This window comes from Bison bison, unplaced genomic scaffold (genome assembly GCF_000754665.1).
Source record: "Bison bison bison isolate TAMUID 2011002044 unplaced genomic scaffold, Bison_UMD1.0 scf7180017864190, whole genome shotgun sequence".
NCBI classification, from domain to species: Eukaryota; Metazoa; Chordata; class Mammalia; order Artiodactyla; family Bovidae; genus Bison; species Bison bison.
This window is the reverse complement of record NW_011494762.1, coordinates 903,051-909,794: the sequence shown is the minus strand read 5'-3', so window position 1 is coordinate 909,794 and position 6,744 is coordinate 903,051. Positions and strand designations below refer to the sequence as shown.

General features: G+C 42.0%; 1 protein-coding gene across 3 annotated transcripts in view; it reads left to right on the top strand.

Moving 5' to 3' along the window:
* METTL8 (methyltransferase like 8) overlaps positions 1-6,744 on the top strand; it is an 85,326-nt gene that overhangs the window by 33,257 nt on the left and 45,325 nt on the right. The window lies entirely within an intron of this gene.

The following is a 6,744-nucleotide window of genomic DNA, read 5'->3' as shown; positions in this document are numbered from 1 at the left end:
AACAGTTGAAATAAATTTTTTAAAGTCTTTTTTTCCTTTTTCCTCAGTCTCAGGAGTTAAGAGATGGTCTAGATAAATGTTTCTGAGAGCCCTGGTCTCAAGGCACAGGGAAAGAAAATCAAGTTTTAACAAAATGGCGGCAGGTCTAAACCAAATGGTGACCAGACAAAGCAAAATGGCCATCAAAAATCACAACACAGAACACAGAGATAAAACACACACATACAAACCTGGCAGTCCTCATCAGACACTCCCTTAAATACAAGAATACAGTCTCTCAGAAAACCTCCTATAGAGACACAGAACTTCAGATCCAAGTACTAACAGAGTAAAGGAAAATATCTCGGGTCTTCAAAGATTTCAAAGGGAGGAAAGGAAGCCAGGTTGAAAGAAGAAGGGGGAGGAGGTGGGAGAGGGGGCCAAAGGGGTGGCCTTACAGACGTCTCCTGCCACCTGCAGATACCCAGGCATTATGGGACTTTACCCTGGGCCTCCAGAGAAGGGAGGACTGGAACTCGGCCCTACCAGAAATCAGACCCGACCAGAACCAGAATTTGAGTTATCTGCCAAGAGGAGGTGATCAGTCTCCAATCCTCAGCTCAGGTTGAGGCCCTTTGACCAGATTCCTGCATCTAGGACCGAGGGACTAGAAAAACAGGGAAGGATAGGAAGGGTTAAGGAGTGGAAAGAGAGAGGTCAATAAAGTCTCTTGTTCCTTACTGGTCGGGGCACTCTGGCCAGTTGTCCACGTCAGGAGGAGACCACGGACAAAAGGGTCCCAGTTGCGGCCGCTGAGTCTGGTCCATTGGCAGGCAAGCTGGCCCCTGAGTACCCCGAGTGGTCAGGATGTCAGTCTCAGTGAAGAAGAGTCCCCACCAGAGTCGCCATTTGTTGCAGGAAGGGGGACCCCTTCCAGGGCCCGAAACTGGGCTCTTGTCTAACACTCGGAAATGAATTGTCCAAGGAGACACATGTGCTGACAAAGCAAGAGATTTTATTAGGAAAGGGCACCCAGGTGGAGAGCAGTAGGGTCAGGGAACCCAGGAGAACTGCTGTGCCGCGTGGCTCGCAGTCTCGGGTTATATGGTGATGGGATTAGTTTCCTGGTGGTCTTTGGCCAGTCATTCTAATTCATAGTCTTTTCCTGGTGGTGCACGTGTCGCTCAGCCAAGATGGATGCTAGCGAGAGGGATTCTGGGAAGTGGACAGACACGCGGTGTCTCCTTTTGACCTTTCCCAAACTCTTCTGGTTGGTGGTGGTTTATTAGTTCCATATTCCTGATCAGGCTCTCCTGTCGTAAAACAACTCAGGCACATGGATACTATGGTGCCTGGCCAGGGTGGGCGGTTTCAATCAGTGTGCGTCCCCTAACAATACCACACATTTTCACACTTCTTTGTCTTTATTTCTGCTAGTTCCTCTGTCTGAGGTGCCCTGGCTTTTATCCTTATCTCCTTGGAATGTTGCCACTCACTCTCCTAGACCCAGTACAGATGTTGACTCCACCAAGAAGCGTTCCCTAACCGCAAGCAAGAGACTTAATCACTCATTCCTCTGTACTCTAATAGCACTTTATGCTCACCTCTGTTACACATGTAACAGGACTCCGTTTGCATCTTTCTTCTTCACATGTTAGTAGGATTCTTGAAGGCAGGAACCTAGTAGACTTGTCCCTGGATTTCTAATGGATCCAGTAATGGAGATTATGTTTAGCTCCTCTTGGGTGATAATTACAGAAAACCTAATAGTGGCTAAAATATGTAAGGATTTATTTTTCTCATCTAGTAGGAAATCCAGAGGAAAGTCATAACTATCATTGGTTTCCCTGTTCAGTGATACCATCAAGAACCAGGCCCTTTCTCTGTCCTATACACAGCATCACTTTCTTTTCAGGAAAAAGGCAGAGTTGAGGGTGCCAGCAAGCTGTCCTTCAACTCCTTTCTCTTCTGTATGGAAGCAAAGACTTTTGCCATTTAACAGATTTCTGTCATCTAGAACAAAACTGCAAGAGAAGATGAGACGGTGAATTTTTAGGAAGGCTAATCTTTTCAGTAAGAAGAAGATGTAGGAATTAAGCTCCAGGTAATCACACGGATTTCCCTGGTGGCTTAGACGGTAAAGCGTCTGTCTACGATGCGGGAGACCCGGGTTCGATCCCTGGGTTGGGAAGATCCTTTGGAGAAGGAAATGGCACTCCAGTACTATTGCCTGGAAAATCCCATGGACAGAGGAGCCTGGTAGGCTACAGTCCATGGGGTCGCAAAGAGTCGGACACGACTGAGCGACTTCACGTACGTACGTAATCACAAGGCTACAAGGAAATCAGGGATCTGTTTCCTGTTGGATAAAAGGCCTGAGGGTGGAAGAAGACCAGGCTGAGACAACTCTTGAAAACAAAAGGAGAAAAGGGGGTGATGCCAGTGGGAGCAACATCTAACTTTAATTGGTGGCAAGTGCAAGCATGCCTAATAAGGAATCTAACGTACTTTGTCCACCCACTCTATATCTATAGCATTCTGTATTGCTCCCTGGAAACTTGCAGCTTTTCTGTTTTCATGTAGAAGTTGTATCATTCTTGTGAATTTTACTTTCCATTCTCTGGCACCTTTTCTGACTGTGTCATGCCTCCTATGATGTGACAGTCAAAATTTTACCTGATAGATCATGGTGTATTTTGCCTTGATTTTTTGCAAGTTATAACTAATTATAGTTCTTTAAAGTAGAATTTACATAATGCTATAATCTCTGCCTACCTAAACCCCACATTCCTTTGAAATTATGGAAATACATTCATTTGGGTGCTTTTTATTCACTATTACCTTTCAGATTTTTTTTATGGATAACATTCACTTACAACTTGAATTCTTTATAATACTCCATTTTGTGCCAGGACAGCCTTATTGATACATTAGTCCAAACATGACTGGATAAATCTTGCCTACAGGTATAAGCATCTCCTGCTATCTAGTGTACTTAGGGTTAGAGACATTTGCAATGAATGACAGGTTGCACTTCATAAATGTTGCTGTCTTTGGGCCACTTCCCTGTACAAAGACTTACATTTGTCCCCAGGAGTTTTTTTGTATCAGGTCTATACTCTTATTCCAGGATTTATGATCTACTCTTTAACCATATCCTAACAATAATCTAACCTTCCTGCCAAAGAATTTTATGTTTTATAATTGCCCTGAACAATATCCACTTTGGTCAGAAAGTCTTAACATTCTTCTTTTTATGTCTATACATTCAAGGTAATGCTGCTTTCTAAAAAAAAAAAAAAAAAAAGAAAGGAGAAGCTTCATTAAGAGTAGAATTCCATTAACTTCATCCATGTGAGTTTTTTACTAGAAATTGTAAGGACTCGTAACACATAAAGTATGCATGTAACTTAACACCTTTTCTCAGTCCACCAAGTCTGATTACTACTTCCAGAAGTTACTGTAGTGCACAGAAATGTGAAATGCCAGGCGGGTAAGTTAAAACAGATTTCATTCTGGTCTCCAATTTTGGGAGACAAATTCCAGAGCAATTAGAACAGTATATCCTTCAGATATTGAGTATAAGGGCAGCTTTGAGATGGGTTTACGTGAATTTCCTCATATAATGTGTGAGTCCCATAACCTCTTTGTGTGTGAGTGCGTGCATAGTGACACCTTCAAGGGTGGTCGTGCAGAGCAAACACAGCATGAGATTCCCATTTTGAAGCTGCAGCATGACTGACGTCATAGTGTGATCAAAGTGCTCTGCAAATACTTACTGTAATTATTCTGTTCTTGCTAATAACCTTATTTATACTTTGAAATTATAATCATCCAAAGAAAGATTAAAACAAGATGTATGTGTTGCCTGAGCTCCTTGCCTTACAGATGGTCACACTCAGAGTTCCCTGAAATTGCTGGGGTTAATTGAAGCTTCAGTTTTCACTCAGGTGTAGTTGATACTTAAATGTTTCTTACCTGTCAGCTTTCACTATTTAAAACAGTACAACAATAGCGCTTTAATTTGCTTTCATTAATGGTAGCCTCTCAGGTAATGTTAGTGCAGGTTTGTCTAGATGATGTTTGTTCCTCTGAATGAAACCTTTGGACCAGCTTCCCAGCTGAGAAGAAAAGCTAAATAGTTACAGAGGTAAAAGCATGAATGTCTCACTAATTTATTCATTTAAAGGATGCTCAGAACCCAGGACACATCCAGGGGAAGTTAACTTTTAAACAAAGGGCAAGCATTTAGTGTATGATTAACGGCAGTTTCTTTCCTTGAGATTTCAGTGAGCTGAGACCGCAGGGAATCATTCTTAGGGAGGCAGCTCAGAGTCAGCCAAGTGCTCCAGGGATAATCATTACAGAGTCACACAAACAGCAGTACTATTTGCTCTAGTTCTTTGGTGCTCTTCCAGTAGTATTGAGATGTGAGAAAGCCATATTAGACTCAAGCCTAATAGCAAGGGAAATAAGCCCTTCTTTGCTTCTACTCCTCAGCTGTGTAAAAGTAGAGGGCCAGTGAAAAGAGCTGGGTGTTACAATCTTACGTTATTTAGGTGATATAAGCGTTCTTTGCCTGTATATTGAGATTTGAGTACTGAAAAGAGAATGACTTTGCTTTTCTACATCAGAGGACTGGTGTTTGCCAGTGGCATTGCTTGCTATTTGATTAAGGCCCAAGAGAAAAAGCACCCCACTCCAGTACTCTTGCCTGGAGAATCCCATGGACGGAGGAGCCTGGTGGGCTGCAGTCCATGGGGTTGCGCAGAGTTGGACACGACTGAAGCGACTTAGCAGTAGTAGTAGCAAGAGAAAAAACAGAAGTGAGAAAGATGGAGGGAAGATAGTCTGGGCTTCCTTATGTCAAGTATAAGTTAGCAACCCCAATAAAGACTGGGGAATAAGTACTGTGATGCTTCTTGCATGTGTAGTACATAAAACTAGGATGCATATTGTATGTATATGCATAATAAAGATTAAAAATAAATAAAAGGTAAGTGTAGGTTCTCTCATTCATCTACTTGGGTTCAAGTTGAAGCCTTGTTAGTTTTTGATGGGGTAACTTTAAGCATTTTGATGGGGTAACTTTAAGCATGTTGCTTTATTTCATTCTGTGTGAGGTTTTCCTCTGCAATACAAATATAAAAATAGAACTCCTTTGATAGGGAAATAGAGATTAAGTAAGATAATACTAAATGCTTAGAACAGGGCCTCAAGCATGGTGAATGCTTAACTTTTATATATTTATATTTAAATAAAAGATAAATGGGGATTGCTGGTTTACTTCCTCAAATATTTGTTCAAATTGCAAAGTATGCTATGGAGTATTTCCCTTTACTAAAATAATCTTTTTTATTTAAAAAGTACTTAAAACAATTACTCTACAAAAATAATATTTTCAAGTACTTAGACACTTTTTCATGTTTGTAACATGAAATATCCTGTGTACCTCTTACCTAACTGGAAGAATACGATATAGTTTGTTGGTACGGTAAGAGCTGTCAGTCTTTGTGAAAAGGACTCCATTTTAGTGGCAAGCAAAAGCATTTAGCCAAAATTTGGAGGTAGGGCAGAGATCTCTTCTCAGCTGCAAGTATAATATGGTATTAATGGTGAACTCAGAAAACGTATATTAAAACCACCTTCTCCTTGGCATGTCATACGATATATATGTGGAATTCAAGTCATTTTATATGTTTGGTCATTTCCTTGCATTCTAAAATGGATGCACCCTTACCTACATCTAATAGCTGGCAGGAAGTCTGTCAACTCTTCATGGCATTCCAGTGTAGTTATAGCATAATAGCTGCTGTTGATAATGAAATTCTGCCACTCTGACACCCATATGAGCTTCAGTTCCTTTCTGGATCTGTTCCTTAGTAATCGCTTTAGCCACTTGACTATTCATGCTCAAGTCGTGGTCTTGAGATCTCAGAGGACCGTGGCCCTAAAGCCGTATTCTTTCTTGGTTGTGTTTCGTTGTGACCTTGGCAGGACTTGAGAGGAAGAACTGTCACAGGATGGTAAGCTGCACGTGAGCACCCACAGGCAGGGGGGTCAAAACACGCCACGATTATATGTGGCCAAGAATTTAACATGGCAGAATTAGTTTGAGCAAAGTGAAGTGAAAGGTCAGGACCCCAAACCTTTTCAAGGGCTTCCAAGAATAAAGAAAAACACTCTCAAATACCTGACAAGGATTTGTGGAGATTCTTGTTGCCTTTGTATTTCTCTGCTCTGGACTTTTGTATCTCAAACTAAATATAAGCCTTAACAATTAAAATTGCATACCAAGACATGCCTAGAAAACTCTTACCAGGCTTCCCCGTTTTGAATATCTGCAAGTTTTATTCCTGACAAACACTAGATCAGTTCAGTCACTCAGTCGTGTCTGACTCTTTGCGACCCCATGAATTGCAGCACGCCAGGCCTCCCTGTCGATCACCAACTCCCAGAGTTCACTCAGACTCACGTCCATCCATTCAGTGATGCCATCCAGCCATCTCATCCTCTGTCGTCCCCTTCTCCTCCTGCCCCCCTTCCCTCCCAGCGTCAGAGTCTTTTCCAATGAGTCAACTCTTCACATGAGGTGGCCAAAGTACTGGAGTTTCAGCTTCAGCATCATTCCTTCCAAAGAAATCCCAGGGCTGATCTCCTTCAGAATGGACTGGTTGGATCTCCTTGCAGTCCAAGGGACTCTCAAGAGTCTTCTCCAACACCACAGTTCAAAAGCATCAATTCTTCGGCGCTCAGCCTTCTTCA